Source organism: Pristiophorus japonicus, chromosome 1, assembly GCF_044704955.1.
Source record: "Pristiophorus japonicus isolate sPriJap1 chromosome 1, sPriJap1.hap1, whole genome shotgun sequence".
In the NCBI taxonomy this organism is placed as follows: Eukaryota; Metazoa; Chordata; class Chondrichthyes; family Pristiophoridae; genus Pristiophorus; species Pristiophorus japonicus.
Genome location: NC_091977.1, coordinates 152868720 through 152885406, shown reverse-complemented (window position 1 = coordinate 152885406; position 16687 = coordinate 152868720).

The window sequence follows — 16687 nt, the reverse complement described above, 5'->3', positions numbered from 1 at the left end:
AGTGCAATAGATGTTAAAAGTTTTTAAAGTGTGCAGGGAGTGCTGCTGAATGCTTGCAAAGCCTCAAATGGTACAGAAAGGCCTCTGCAGGAAAGAAAATGTTAGAAATACTTAGCAGGTCAGGCAGCATCCATGGAAAGAGAAAGAGAGTTAATGTCTCACCCGACCTGCTGAGTATTTCCGGCATTTTCAGCTTTTATTTCATTTTTCCAGCATCCGCTCGCAGAGGGAAGAGGAAGATGCTGACCAATGTAGGAGCGATAAACTTTAGTCAGGGGAAAAGTAATTCGGTGAGGTTATAACATAAAACAAGAAGGGCTGAGAGAGAAAGGTTTAATGCGTTGGTGGTAGAATAACTGAATCCCACATTCCAGCAATTACATTGAAACACAGAACAACATGTCTCACCAGGGCTAGGGCTAAGGTCAGAGAAATTCTCTGAGGAGATAAGACTTCTATGAACACCCACAAGATTTATGTCGACAGCTCACAGAAATAACGAGATGAGGCCACATGTTCCAGTCACATGAGATAACAGAAACAAAGCCCCTTTGAGCAGAGGGTAGCCAGATGGTTGTCAAGGACACAGCTGAGAGCTAATTTGGGAACTCGTTCGCAGAAATGTAACCCATAACCTATAGGGGGGGCTTTTTCCCCAACAACAGTGGTCATAACTGAATGTACCAATGAAATCATTAGAAATTACTGTAACTGTAGGAACCAATGAAAATTACTGTAAACTGTAGTACCCAATGACATTGCTGTAAACTGTATTAACCAATGCATTTGTAGCAGGTGGGCGAGGACTGGTGGCAAATAACCAATGGAACACTTCCCCGCCTAGTTTCACCATTTTGACTGTATTTCGACTCTATAAACTGTAACTGCACAGCCTGTCCCATGAGACCGGTGATGAGAGCACTTAATAGGGATATTGATGCACCGGTTCTCCCTTGATTAATCAGGTTTTAATAATCAATTCTTTTCTCTATATACGGACCTTTGTGTCGAGTGTTCTATTTTTAATACTCCACAACATTTTGGTGTAGTCGGCAGGATACAACGGGCAGTCTACAGACGGGCGTATACAGATCCATCACGAGCGAGTATATTTAAATTACCACTCATAATCCGATGTGAGCCGTTATGAGACATGTCTGTTGCCCGGGGTACCTGAATCTGTGAAAGGTCTGTTATGGTGTAAACGACTTGGGGGAATTAGGAAGTCACGCTAGACATTATCATAAGGTATCGATGTGAGAGTTGCCTATAAGTTCAAGGGGAACCGGGTAGAGGGACAATCTGTATCTTAGAATACAGATAAATCGATTAGGATGTCGATGGGATTGCAGGCTCTAGGGTTAGAGGTAACCGATTAGAGTGATGATCAGTATCTAAGAATACATTTTAAATCGATAAGAAGTCGGTGAGACCGTAGACGAAGTGAAACCAAGTAGGGAGACGGTCAGTATCTGTGAAACCGATATAAGGGTAGACATACCAAAAACTGAGTATGGTGTGTAAAAATATACCAGACACTGCTCCCTTATGGGGGGGCCGGGTAGATATTTTTCAGACGCCCATAAAAAAATCTGATAGTGACTACGTTAAGTGATGGATGGATCCAAAAATAGAGCCAGGCAAGCAATAGAATTAATAAGCTTTGTTGAATGATAAAAACTGGTGTGAATGCCTGCCTTTGAATGAAAAGTGCTTGTGTGATTTTTGATTGTGGATTTTTGAGGTGGGAATTAATTAATTTTTCATGTGTCTGAATTGTGGAGCTGTCTGTTTATTTTAGCTCCACCCACTTTTTCGGACAGAAAGTTGAAAGTTTTTAACCTTTTGTAGTGTTGTCCTGGATATGGAAGTTTTAAGAAAGTGTGAACCTAGACTTGAATTACATTTTAAGTTAGAAATGTAGGTGCAGATTTATTTTGATGGGAAATGCACAAAGGATAGGTTTGTTTAACAAAAGATAAAAAATGCGTAGTCCCGATTGTTTAAAAAAAATTTTTCGACACGCTCACTTACTTGTCAAAAGAAAACATGTAATCGTTGATTACATTGGGTTGAAAGACAATAAGTTTAGTCTAGGAATGAGATAAAGAACGGAGAAGGGAAATTGTAATGCCTTTAAAAAAAATGCCTGCGCGGTTCTCTCGAAGCTGCGGGCTGGGGAAGTCACGCCCCCATTTTCCTTTGTGTAAAATCTTACGCTTAATGACATGAAAGCTTCTAGCTCAGTAAAAAGAGTTTTAAATAAAAGATTGGCAGTACAATATTTGAATTGGAATTTTAAGATATTTCAGGTGATTCTCCATTTTGGTTGTATTGGAAAATCTTGGGTTTGGAAGCCTTTTTAATAAAATTACACAACTGCGTCAGAAGCTGAAGCTTAAAAAGATGTAATTTATGAGATACTGTATCTCAAAATATATTTTGAAGTTACAGAGCAAAAGATTTCCTATTTATGCTATTCCTACTTGGAATGGAGTTTTTAATGTTCAGCTTCTAAAACAGAAGTTAGGCACATAATTATAAAACAAGTACTTTGCATTCTATGATCTGTGAATCACTTAGAAACTATAAGCATAAATGAGAAGTCCGATATTAAAAAAAACAGTATTACCTTATTTGACATTTTGTAACCCAACAATAAATACAAATACTACAAAAGGGGAGCAGAAATTAGGATGGGAACAATGAAGAATTAATTTTGTTGTGAAGGTTTCAAGTACCACTGGTTAGGAAAAGGCACAACAAAATACTGAGATACATTCAAAATAAAATATAAAATCTGATCTCTTTAAAAAAAAAGAAATAAAACTAAAAGATTTGGAAACAATCTAGAAATACCTTCGGGGAATGGAGGTATACTCCGAGAGGTAGAGGGAACAACAAATTCCCCTGTTTGGCCCGTGCGAAAGCCGGATGGATCACACCAGGTAACTATTGATTATACTGCCCTCAATAAGGTAACTCCCCATGAACATCCTATCGTGGCCAGCCGAGCCACAATATTTAATGGATTGCAGAACCAATACAGCGGCTAGTGAAAGGGGAAAAACCATCCTTAGAAACTATAGAGTGGGGCCCCGAACAAGAAGCGGCATACGGTAATCTGAAGGTAATCTAATGTCAGCTCCAGGGCTGGGATTCCCGAACATGGATCTCCCGTTCCATGTATATTGTGAGAACCAGGGAAGCTTCTATGGAGCGGTGGTAACATAAATGTATGGGGATAGGATGAGAACCGTAGCTTAATACTGAACACAGCAATCACCAATGGTTGATGGTCTGTCCAGATGAGTAGCTGCACTGGATTGTGCCACTTGGGCAGTTAAAATTAGCGAGCCTGTCATAATGACAGGAGAAATAATACTGCACACAAAACACACACTGGTGGAAATGCTAAATACAGAGAAGCTCCGGGCCATCTCCAACGTCTGCCGGGCAAACTGGGAGGTAGTCCTATTACCACATGATTGACTTGGATCAAGGACTCATTTCACAGGTCAAGTGATGAAAGAAACTTGTAGAATGCCCTTACGATTCTACAAGGACAAGCTACAAGGCGGCCATTAGGGGGCCCAGAAGCATATACCCACACTGGAGGCTACAACAACTACATAGAGCAGCCCCTAGGGGGCGACATTCATGTATCAGGAGCATTTATCTTGGAATCACAAGATAAATAGGTAATAAAATGTTACCTGTTATTGTAAACCAGGGGAATTAACCTTGGGAAAGGGCGTGGTAGTTAAACATAAGAACATAAGTGTTATGCATGGAGAAAGAGTCAGACTGAACACTGTGAGCTCAAAGTAAAGTGCGACCTTAGTCTTTTATTGCAGGTCTCCAGAGTGTCTCTCCAACCTGTGAGGCCTCCTTAAATACCTGTGCTCCCAAGGAATTATGGGATCCCTTGGGACTCCAGGGGATGAGCCCTCTGGTGGCTGTACAGAGTAAATACAAGTTTACATATATAACAACACTCTACCCCCCCAAAGTCAATAGTGTAACTATTTACAATGTGAGTCGATCTGGGGCCCTTCTTGCCCTGATTGGTCGTCTCAGTGTGAAAGCCGATGTTGTTGAATCATTTGTTGGGCCCTCACTGGGCTGCTGTGCAGCTGGCCTTGCAGGGCTGCTGTGGATGATGGGTTCTGCTTAGTGGTCAACTGTGGTGCCGGTTGCCACTGGTGTATATGTTGGGGGATCAAAAAAGGTAGGGTCCAAGGTGGGTTGCTCAGGATAGTCCGTGAATCTGAGTTTGATTTGGTCCAAGTGTTTCTGGTGAATGAGTCCATTTGAAAGTTTGACCCGAAACACCCTGCTCCCCACTTTGGCCACGACAGTGCCGGGAAGCCACTTGGGACCTTGTCCATAATTCAATACAAATGCAGGATTATTGATTTCAATCTCACGTGACACATTTGCACTATCATGGTATGCACTTTGTTGAACCCGCCTTCTCTCTACCTGTTCATGTAGATCAGGGTGAACTAACGAGAGCCTTGTCTTAAGTGCTCTTTTCATGAGCAGTTCAGCAGGTGGGATCCCAGTGAGCGAGTGGGGTCTCGTGCGGTAGCTAAGCAGCACTCGGGATAGGCAAGTCTGTAGTGAGCCTTCAGTTACCCTCTTCAAGCCTTGCTTGATGGTTTGCACTGCTCTCTCTGCCTGACCATTGGATGCTGGTTTAAACGGGGCAGATGTGACATGTTTGATCCCGTTACGGGTCATGAATTCTTTGAACTCAGCACTGGTAAAACATGGCACGTTGTCGCTCACCAGGACATCAGGTAAGCCGTGAGTGGCAAACATGGCCCTCAGGCTTTCAGTAGTGGCAGCAGACATGCTAGCCGACATTATCTCACATTCAATCCACTTGGAATATGCTTCTACAACCACAAGGAACATTTTACCCAAGAACGGGCCTGCATAGTCGACGTGTACCCTAGACCACGGTTTGGAGGGCTAAGACCATAAACTTAGCGGCGCCTCCCTGGGTACATTGTTTAACTGCGAGCATGTATTACATCTGTGAACGCAGGACTCTAAATCCGCATCGATACGGGGCCACCACACGTGGGATCTAGCTATCGCTTTCATTATTACGATGCCTCAGTGGGTACTGTGGACGTCATTGATGAAGGTGTCTCTGCCCTTCTTGGGGACCACTACTCGATTGCCCCACAGAAGGCAGTTTGCTAGTTTAGACATTTCATCTTTGCGCCGCTGGAACGGCTTTATCTCTTCCTGCATTTCCACTGGGACACTGGACCAGCTCCCGTGAAGCACACAGCTTTTGACTAGAGATAATAAAGGGTCCTGGCTTGTCCAGGTTTTGTTCTGCTGGACAGTGATGGGTGATTGCTCACTCTCAAATGCTTCCATAACCAGGGCTAGATCTGCGGGCTGCGCCATTTCCAATTTTCTGTGCCTGGCCCGTGGCGGATGGCATAGTTGTATGCGGACAACGTGAGCGCCCATCTCAGGATGCGGGCTGATGCGTTGGTATTTATCCTTTTACTCTCAGAAAACAGGGATATAAGTGGCTTATGATCAGTTTCTTGTTCGAATTTTAGCCCAAACAGGTATTGATACATTTTATTTACTCAATAGACACACGCTAACGCTTCTTTCTCTCTCAGCCTTAGACAGACTCCTGGATGCATAAGCAACCGGTTGCAGTTTCCCGAAATCATCAGCTTGTTGCAATACATACCCGACGCCATATGATGCGCATCACATGCTAGTACCAAATGCTTACATGGATCATACAACACAAGCAATTTGTTTGAGCATAATAATTTTCTTGCTTTTACAAAGGCATTTTCTTGGCTTTTGCCCCAAACCCATTCATCCCCTTTTCGTAGTAAGACATGTAGTGGTTCTAACAGCGTGCTGAGACCTGGTAAGAAGTTACCAAAGTAGTTCAGAGTCCCAGAAACAACCGCAGCTCCGTCATGTTCTGTGGCCTCGGTGCATTCTCGATTGCCTCTGTCCGCGTTGGTGAGCCTGATGCCGTCCACCGCAATCCTCCTTTCTAAGAACTCCACTTCAGGCGCCAGGAAAATGCACTTCAAGCATTTTAACCTGAGCCCCACGCGGTTGAGTCGACTAAGAACCTCCTCCAGGTTCTGCAGCTGCTCGACTGTGTTCCGACCTGTGACCAAGATGTCCTCCTGGAAGACCACGGTGTGGGAGATCGACTTCAGTAAGCTTTCCATGTTTCTCTGGAATATTGCTGCTGCTGATCGGATTCCAAACGGGCACCTGTTATAAACAAAAAGACCTTTGTGCGTATTGATGCAGGTGAGGGCCTTCGATGATTCCTCCAGTTCCTGTGTCATGTAGGCTGAAGTCAGATCCAGCTTCGTGAATGTCTTTCCTCGCACCAGCATTGCAAAGAGGTCATCGGCCTTTGGTAGTGGGTATTGGTCCTGCAGGGAGAAACGATTGAAAGTTACTTTGTAATCGCCACAGATTCTGATGGTGCCATCTCCCTTGGGGACTGAGACGATAGGACTGGCCCACTCATTGAACTCGATCGGTGAAATGATGCTCTCTCTTTGTAGCCAGTCTAGCTCGATCTGTACCCTTTCTGTCATCATGTACAGTACTGTGATGGATGTGTCGCGCCCCCGGAATTAGGTGGATCTGCACTTTTGCTCCTTGGAATTTCCCGATGCCTGGTTCGAACAGCAAAGGAAATTTGTTTAAGACCTGGGCACACGAAGTGTCGTCAGCGGGCAGTAGCGCTCGGACATCGTCCCAGTTCCAGCGTATCTTTCCCAGCTAGCTCCTGCCAAGCAGCGTGAGACCATCACCCGGTACCACCCAGAGTGATAGCTTGTGCACCGCTCCATCGTAGAAGACCTTTACGATAGCACTGCCGATTACAGGAATCAGTTCTTTTGTGTAAGTTCTTAGTTTCATGCGAACTGGAGTTATAAGACTGGCCTTGAGGCCTTGTTGCACCACAATCTTTCGAAAGTCTTTTTGCCCATGATGGACTGGCTCGCGTCCATGTCCAGCTCCATTGACACCGGGAGTACATTTAGTTCAACATTCAGCATTATCGGGGGACAATTCATGTTGAATGTGTACACCCCATGTACCTCTGCCTCCTCGGTTTGAGGCTTTGGTTCGTCATGATCCTCCGTGGATCTGTCCTCCTCTGCAACATGGTGATTTGCAGGTTTAACAGAATTAGCAGCTCATCTGCACACTCATTGGAGGTGTCCCATTGTTCCACAGCCCTTGCAAACGTACCTTTTGAATCGGCATGAATGGAAACGATGATCATCCCCGCAGCGCCAACAAGGTGTTAATGGCCTTGCATTCATCACCCTTGATGGTGAACTCTGAGATATCTGCTGACATGCAGCTGCAGGTATGTGTGACCTGCCCTGTATGTTATGATTCGAAAACAACATCACTTTGTTCACAGTACTTGTAGCAGCACTTGTGTGCTGAGAGATTTGCTTAGTATTGTCACTGGTGGCAATGAACTATCGCTATGGCCTTACTCAAGGTCGGGGTCTCTACAATCAAAAGTTTACAAAGTATGGTTTCATGGCCAAAGCAAATACGAAAAGATCTCTGAGCATGTGCTCCAAATGTTCTTCAAATTCTGCAAGGCGTCTTAGCTCGGCGACATAACTCGTCACTTCCTGGCCTTCAGACCTTTTGTAGGTGTAGAACCGGTACCTCACCATCAGAACGCTTTCCTTCGGGTTCAAATGCTCTCGGACCAGTATGCACAAATCGTCGTATGATTTCTCCGCGGGTTTTGCTGGAGTGAGCAGATTCTTCATGAGGCCATAAGTTGGTGCCCCACAGACGGTGAGGAAGATCGCCCTTCATTTGGCAGCGTCCTCTTCCCCATCTAGCTCATTGGCCACGAAGTATTGGTCGAGTCGCTCCACAAAAGTTTCCAATCATCTCCCTCCGAGAATTTCTCCTGGATGCCCACTGTTCTCTGCATCTTTGGATTCGCTATCTGTATCTCATCGCCAGTTGTTATGTATGGAGAAAGAGTCAGACTGAACACTGAGCTCAAAGTAAAGTGTGACCTTAGTCTTTTATTGCGGGTCTCCAGAGTGCCTCTCCAATCTGTGAGGCCTCCTTAAATACCTGTGCTCATAAGGGATTGTGGGATCATTTGAGACTCCAGGGGATGAGCCCTCTGGTGACTGTACAGAGTAATTACAAGTTTACATATATAACAATAAGAATATAAGAAATAGGAACAGGAGTAGGCCATACGGCCCCTCGAGCCTGCTCCACCATTCGATAAGATCATGGCTGATCTGATCATGGACTCAGCTCCACTTCCCTGCCCGCTCCCCATAACCCTTTATCCCCTTATCGTTTAAGAAACTATCTATTTCTAGAACAGAAGTAATAGTACATTGTCTGGACCCAGAGAGGGACACAATCTTAGAATCTTAGAGCTGTCCTCATTAAGAGCAATAGAATGGGTCACATGTCAGGAAGAGAGAAAGTGTTCAGGTCCAGCAGTGATGATTAATTGGCAAAAACCTATAGTCATGACTGCAGGACCAACAACACTACCACCAATTACTTGCCCCCACCCCCCCCACCCTTACTGAAGGCCCGCCCAGCGGGTTGGTGACGAGATCGGAGGAAATGTTTTTATTTGACAATGTGCAGCATGAAATGTTACCTGTGAGCATAAATTTAATAGCCCTATACCTGCCTGAAAGGTTTAGCCCCAAGACTAAAGCGTTGTACATATGATTGCTAGACACAATCCTGAAAAAAGCTAGTGATGCATCAGGAGTAAGGGAATATCACAAGCAGCTGAGACACAAAGGAGGAAGACAGAGGAGATCTGTAGGGAATGATGTATTAACTGGAGTAAGTACAGGGACCTCTCTAGTAGATGCACTAGATATACAGGCGATCCAAGCAGGAGTAGATAGTTTGAGGGGAATGATGGAGGTACTAATGAGGAAACAGGCTGGGACAGAGATAGAATCTTCAGAGTTAGGATCTAAAACATCCAAAATACTGCTAGAGGATATATCGGTATTGGAAGGCCATGCACGAACAATTAACGAGCTAAATAAGAACATAAGAACATAAGAATTAGGAACAGGAGTAGGCCATCTAGCCCCTCGAGCCTGCTCCGCCATTCAATAAGATCTGGCCGTGGACTCAGCTCCACTTACCCGCCCTCTCCCCGTAACCCTTAATTCTCTTATTGGTTAAAAATCTATCTGTGACTTGAATACATTCAATGAGCCAGCCTCAACTGCTTCCTTGGGCAGAGAGTTCCACAGATTCACAACCCTCTGGGAGAAGAAATTCCTTCTCAACTCGGTTTTAAATTGGCTCCCCCGTATTTTGAGGCTGTGCCCCCTAGTTCTAATCTCCCCTACCAGTGGAAACAACCTCTCTGCCTCTATCTTGTCTATCCCTTTCATTATTTTAAATGTTTCTATAAGATCACCCCTCATCCTTCTGAACTCCAACGAGTAAAGACCCAGTTTACTCAATCTATCATCATAAGGTAACCCTCTCATCTCCGGAATCAGCCTAGTGAATCGTCTCTGTACCCCCTCCAAAATTAGTATATCCTTCCTTAAGTAAGGTGATCAAAACTGCATGCAGTACTCCAGGTGCGGCCTTACCAATACCCTATACAGTTGCAGCAGGACCTCCCTGCTTTTGTACTCCATCTCTCTCGCAATGAAGGCCAACATTCCATTCGCCTTCCTGATTACCTGCTGCACCTGCAAACTAACTTTTTGGGATTCATGCACAAGGACCCCCAGGTCCCTCTGCACCTCAGCATGTTGTAATTTCTCCCCATTCAAATAATATTCCCTTTTACTGTTTTTTTTCCCAAGATGACCTCACACTTTCCGACATTGTATTCCATCTGCCAAACCTTAGCCCATTCGCTTAACCTATCCAAATCTCTTTGCAGCCTCTCTGTGTCCTCTACACAACCCGCTTTCCCACTAATCTTTGTGTCATCTGCAAATTTGTTACACTACACTCTGTCCCCTCTTCCAGGTCATCTATGTATATTGTAAACAGTTGTGGTCCCAGCACCGATCCCTGTGGCACACCACTAACCACCGATTTCCAACCCAAAAAGGACCCACTTATCCTGACTCTCTGCTTTCTGTTCGCCAGCCAATTCTCTATCCATGCTAATACATTTCCTCTGACTCCGCGTACCTCTATCTTCTGTAGTAACCTTTTGTGTGGCATCTTATCGAATGTCTTTTGGAAATCTAAATACACCACATCCATCGGTACACCTCTATCCACCATGCTCGTTATATCCTCAAAGAATAAGCAGGAATGAGAGGACGAGTTGAAAGAAATGGCACAGTACACTGCGCCATTAGACGCCTGCACCCTGAAAGGAATGACTAGGGTGCATGCATTTACAAGAGGATGTGAGGGGAAACAAACCCCTATGGTAGGGATAATACTAGTGATCCCCATAACAAACCAAGGCTTATACACGTAGCTTCAATATGAAGTTGAAAACATAGGGATAATACGAGGGGAAAAGTACATCCGCGATGGACCAGTATGAGATCCAAAAGAATGGAAATATAAGGGGAATATCTTTATCCGGTGCCGGAGAGAAGGAAGCCTAACTATATGCCCTCACCCAGTAGGAGACGGGAGCAAGTTTAGCTGCGGGTTTGACAATACTACGGAAAGAATAAGTCCTGCCCGAACCGAACCCACACATTATGCCTATCAAGGATGAGGAGAATATTGTGTGGTAACTAGCCTGGGAACTTAGGATTACGGAGGCTTGACTTGTAACATTACAATGTCTAACTTTTGCTTTACTCCCAGAGTGTCGGTGGCAGTGGGAAGAGCACACATGACGTATATACTCGTCAGGAAGACAATAACATTAAATATAAGCAATGAGATTAAGCAAGATATTGATGATTACATGGAAGAGCAAGCACCACCAATTCCCCTGTTACTTGAAGATTTAACTGAGCTCAAAGGACCATTAAGAAATAACATTAAAAGATATTATGAACTAACGGATAAAGGCAAAGAACTGGACAGTGAAATAAAGGATAACCTGAAAAACACGCCTTGGTAGTTGAGATTATACATCTGTGGATAAGGATCCTTTCGCATACCCTAGTGGCAGTACAAATAGTAATAGCCTTGGGTTGGTTGGTGATGTTATGTAACAAGTGCAAAGACAGAAGAGGCATACCCAAGCAAAGCTACACCCTTGGATCAGAATTATATCCCATGTGTTAGTCCTAGTACAGCTGATAGTGGTGCTGATACTCCTGGGAGAATGTAAAGGCAGATACAAGAGTCACAGAGCGAAGATGTTGGCCAAGGTCCGTAACCAAGAATGCAGAAAGCCTTTGCTAGATCCAAAAAGTGCCAATCAAACACAAAGACGGCACGAGTAGTTGATATGAGTCGTGAGTGTCTGAATCCTATCGCCTGATCAACGAAACCAAGGCGGGAGACACACGAATCGAGACAGGGAAAGGCAGGGAAAGGAAAATTGTTGTTCATGGTGGGCATTTGGGATTACTGTTGTGTACCTGTAAAGCATGCACTCCCATGTTCCGCCACCAGGGAGTGCATTCTCTGAAGTCCCAAGGGATCCCAGCATCCCTTGGGAGCACTGTATATAAGCCGGCCTCCTAAGGCCTGTTCCTCACTCTGGAATGTCTTAATAAAGACTGAGGTCACTGTTACTTTAACCTCCCTGTGTGCAGTCTCATCTGTGTTGGAACACAATAACTGGCGAAGAGTATACGAATCCAATGCAAAGATGCAGCAAACTGTGGGTATCCTGGAAAAGTTCTCGGAAGGTGAGGACTGGGAAGCCTATGTCGAATGGCTAGACCAGTACTTTGTAGCCAACAAGCTGGATGGAGAAGGAAGCGCTGCAAAAAGAGAGCGGTCCTCCTCACAGCCTGCGGGCACCGACCTACAGCCTCATGAAGAATCTTCTGGCTCTGGTGAAACCCACAGATAAGTCGTATGAGGAGCTGTGTACACTGGCTCGGGAGCATCTTAACCTGAGGGAGAGCGTGCTGGTGGCGAGGTATCGGTTCTACACGTGTCAGCGATCTGAAGGTCAGGAAGTGGCGAGCTACGTCGCCGAGCTAAGGCGACTTGCAGGACGATGTGAGTTTGATGGCTACCTGGAGCAAATGCTCAGAGACTTTTTTGTACTGGGCATTTGCCACAAGACCATCCTACGAAAACCTTTGACTGTAGAGACACCGACTCTCAGTAAGGCCATTGCGGTAGCACAGGCGTTTATGTCCACCAGTGATAACACCAAACAAATCTCTCAGCACACAAGCGCGAGCAATGTTCATAAACTAACTGGAACTGTGTTTGCGAGCAGAAATGTATAGGACAGAAACCACGAGTCTGCAACTGCCAGCAGGCCTCAGATGACCCAGATGATTCAGAGTCCCCAACAAAGGATGAATGCAAGGCAGTTCACACCTTGTTGGCGTTGTGGAGGCTTCCATTCAGCCTATTCATGTCGCTTCAAAGGGTATGTTTGCAAGAGCTGTGGAACAATGGGGCACCTCCAACGAGCTTGCAGATGAGCTGCTAGCTCTACAAAACCTGCTAACCATCACATGGCAGAGAAAGATCGGTCTATGGTGGATCAAAGCAATTTCGAGCCTCAGAGAGGAGGCAGCTGCTGAAGTACACGGGGTGCACACATTTTTGACGAAATGTCCACCTATAATGCGAAATGTAAAATTGAATGGCTTACCCGTAGCCATGGAACTGGACACTGGCGCTAACCAATCCATCATGAGTAAAAAGATGTTTGAGAGACTGTGGTGCAACAAGGCACTCAGACCAGCCCTGAGCCCCATCCACACGAAACTGAGAATGTACACCAAAGAGCTTATCACTGTCCTGGGCAGCGCCATGGTCAAGGTTACCTATGAGGTGCATGAACTGCCACTCTGGATTGTCCCAGGCGATGGCCCCACACTGCTTGGAAGGAGCTGGCTGGGAAAATCCGCTGGAACTGGGATGACATCCGAGCGCTATCACATGTCGATGAAGCCTCATGTACCCAGGTTCTGAACAAATTTCCTTCCCTTTTTGAGCTAGGTATTGGAAACTTTTCCGGGGCAAAGGTGCAGATCCACTTGGTCCCAGAGGCACGACCCATTCACCACAAGGCGCGAGCGGTACCTCACATGATGAGGGAGAGAGTGGAAATCGAGCTCGACAGGCTGCAATGCGAGGGCATCATCTCCCCAGTGGAATTCAGCAAGTGGGCCAGCCGGATTGTTCCAGTACTCAAAAGTGATGGTACCGATTTGCGGCGATTATAAAGTAACTATTAATCGTTTCTCGCTACAGGACCAATACCTGCTACCTAAGGCAGACGACCTATTTGCGACACTGGCAGGAGGCAAGACGTTCAGCAAACTCGACCTGACTTCGGCTTACATGATGCAGGAGCTGGAGGAGTCTTCGAAGGGCCTCACCTGCATTAGCATGCACAAGGGACTGTTCATCTACAACAGATGCCCATTTGGAATTCGGTCGGCTGCAGCGATCTTTCAGAGAAACATGGAGAGCCTACTCAAGTCGGTACCACGCACGGTGGTTTTTCAGGACGACATATTGGTAACAGGTCGGGACACCGTCGATCACCTACAAAACCTGGAGGACTGAAGTCACTGTTACTTTAACCTCCCTGTGTGCAGTCTCATCTGTGTTAAGAACACAATAACTCATCTGAACAAATGGGGGTTTGTAGGAGCGGAAAACCTTAATCAGGGAAAGAGTATTTCGGTGAGGGCTAGGGCTAAGGTCAGAGAGATTCTGTGAAGAGATAAGACTTCTATGAACATCACAAGATTTATGTCGACAGCTCACAGAAATAACGAGATGAGGCCACATGTTCCAGTCACATGAGATAACAGGAACAAAGCCCCTTTGAGCAGAGGGTAGCCAGATGGTTGTCAAGGACACAGCCGAGAGCTAGTTTGGGAACTCGTTCGCAGAAATGTAACCCATAACCGATAGGGGGGGCTTTTTCCCTAACAACAGTGGTCATAACTGAATGTACCAATGAAATCATTAGAAATTACTGTAACTGTAGGAACCAATGAAAATTACTGTAAACTGTAGTACCCAATGACATTGCTGTAAACTGTATTAACCAATGCATTAATAGCAGGTGGGCGGGGACTGGTGGAAAATAACCAATGGAACACTTCCCCGCCTAGTTTCACCATTTTGACTGTATTTCGACTCTATAAACTGTAACTGCGCAGCCTGTCCCATGAGACTGGTGATGAGAGCACTCAGTAGGGGTATTGATGCAACCGATTCTCCCTTGATTAATCAGGTTTTAATAAACAATTCTTTTCTCTATATACGGACCTTTGTGTCGAGTGTTCTATTTTTAATACTCCACAATACCAGTAAGACACAGAAGGAGAGGAAGCCAAAGGAAGGATGCAACCCAGACAGCCCCATTCTGGCTGGGATATCCAAGATGGAATTATCCACCTGCGGTACCAGTGACCTCAACCATAATTCCCTATACAACATTAGTCCCACACCCACCTTCCCTCTGTTACTGACCATCACTGCGTCCTCTTGGCCATAATGCTGAAATAAAAGCCACTAGTGGAGAACACTGCAGATGGCCTAGCAGGATGACCTCAAGGAACTGGTGGTTGGGAGTGTCTAATTGAGTGGCAGTGTTTCTTGGGCGTGTGAAATGAGTAAGGCACAAGGGTGAAGTTGTGATGAGGGGAGGGTGGGAAACGAGAGGTACCTGCGAGGAGGAGGATAATGTATGAGGATACCAGAATCTTGCATTCTTTCAGCCCCACCACTGGCCGAGAGCTCAGCCATGTCCCTGCCAAGCATGGCTAACACCATCTTCTCCAAGGGGGGTGAGGTGAAGCTAGAAATGGGAGGTGCGCCTCATGCTTGGTAGAGATTGTTGGTAGGTGCGTGATGGGGGGTGTTATGCAATGAGCAGTGTGCAAGGCTAGTTGTTAGGAGATGGCTTTTGAAGATACATTCGCTGACCTTGACCACTGGTCTGAGGTCAAGAAGCTTCTTTGGGTACTGGAGCCAGGTTGTGGGTGGCGACACTGATATCAGTGATGGCCACGTTGATGTAGTCCCACATCGTTCTTTCTGGAGGGCCTCCTGGCCCCTGTGGGTAGAGGGCCTCTCTTGCACAAAGCTGGAATGCTGCATGCGAGACCTTGGATGCCCCTTCCCATTTATGAGCCATTTGTGTTCATGCAGAATAGATGGTGGGTGGAGAAAGCTCAGGAGATTTAGCAGCTGGCCAACAGCCATGATATGCGAGGATTCTTCACTGCAGTCAAGTCCATCTATGGCCCAAACACCCAAGGTCCCACCCCACTGTTGGCCAAGAATGGGGAGACATTTATCGAGGACACTGAGGCAGTCAGGACCCGCTGGAAAGAGCAGTTCAAAGATCTCCTTAACCGAGACTCTGCCTTTGACACGAGTGTCCTCGACTCCATCCCGCAGCATGCTAGTCGCCATCATCTCAGCAAAACCCCAGCCCTGCACGAGGGAGAAAAGACCATTCGTTAGCTCAAGAACAATAAAGCATCGGGAGTGGATGGAATCTCCGCTGAGGCACTAAAGTATGGCGGAGAGGCACTATTGGCACGAATGCATGACCTCATCTCTCTCATCTGGAAGGAGTAGAGCATGCCGGGAGATCTCAGAGATGCAGTAATCATGACCATCTTTAAAAAAGGGGACAAGTCCGACTGCAGCAACTACAGAGGAATCTCCCTGTTATCAGTCACTGGGAGGTTCATCGCTAGAATCCTTCTCAACCGGCTTCTGCCTGTGGCTGAGGAGCTCCTCCTGGAGTCACAGTGCGGATTCCATCCATTATGGGGTACAATGGACAAGATCCTTACGGCGCGACATCTGCAAGGAAAATGCAAGGAACAGCACCAACCCTTGTCAACCACGAGGGACTATGGAGTGTCTTCCTCTGTTTCGGCTGCCCCCAAAATTTTGTTGCCATCCTCCACCTGCTCCATGGTGATCCTGACCAATGGATCCACCACAGACTCAATTCACGTCTGGACTGGGGTCAAGCAGGGCTGCATCATCATGCCAACCCTCTTCTCGATCTTCCTCGCTGCAATGCTCCACCTCAACACTCAACAAGCTCCCCGCTGGAGTGGAACTAAACTACAGAACCAGTGGGAACCTGTTCAACCTTCGCCATCTCCAGGCCAGATCCAAGATCGTCCCAACCTCTGTCGTCGAGTTACAGTGCACGGATGACGCTTGCGTCTGTGCACATTCAGAGACTGAACTCCAAGTCATAGTCAACATCTTCACCGAGGCGTACGAAAGCATGGGCCTTACACTAAACACCCGTAAGACAAAGGTCCTCCACCAACCTGACCCCGCCACACAGCACTGCCCCCCAGTCATCAAGATCCACGGCTCGGTCCTGGACAACGTGGACCACTTTCCATACCTCGGGAGCCTATTATCAGCAAGGGCAGACATGAAGGTGAGGTTCAACATCGCCTCCAGTGCGCCAACGCAGACTTCGGCTTCCTGAGGAAGAGAGTGTTCGAAGATCAAGCCCTCAAATGTGGCACCAAGCTTATGGTCT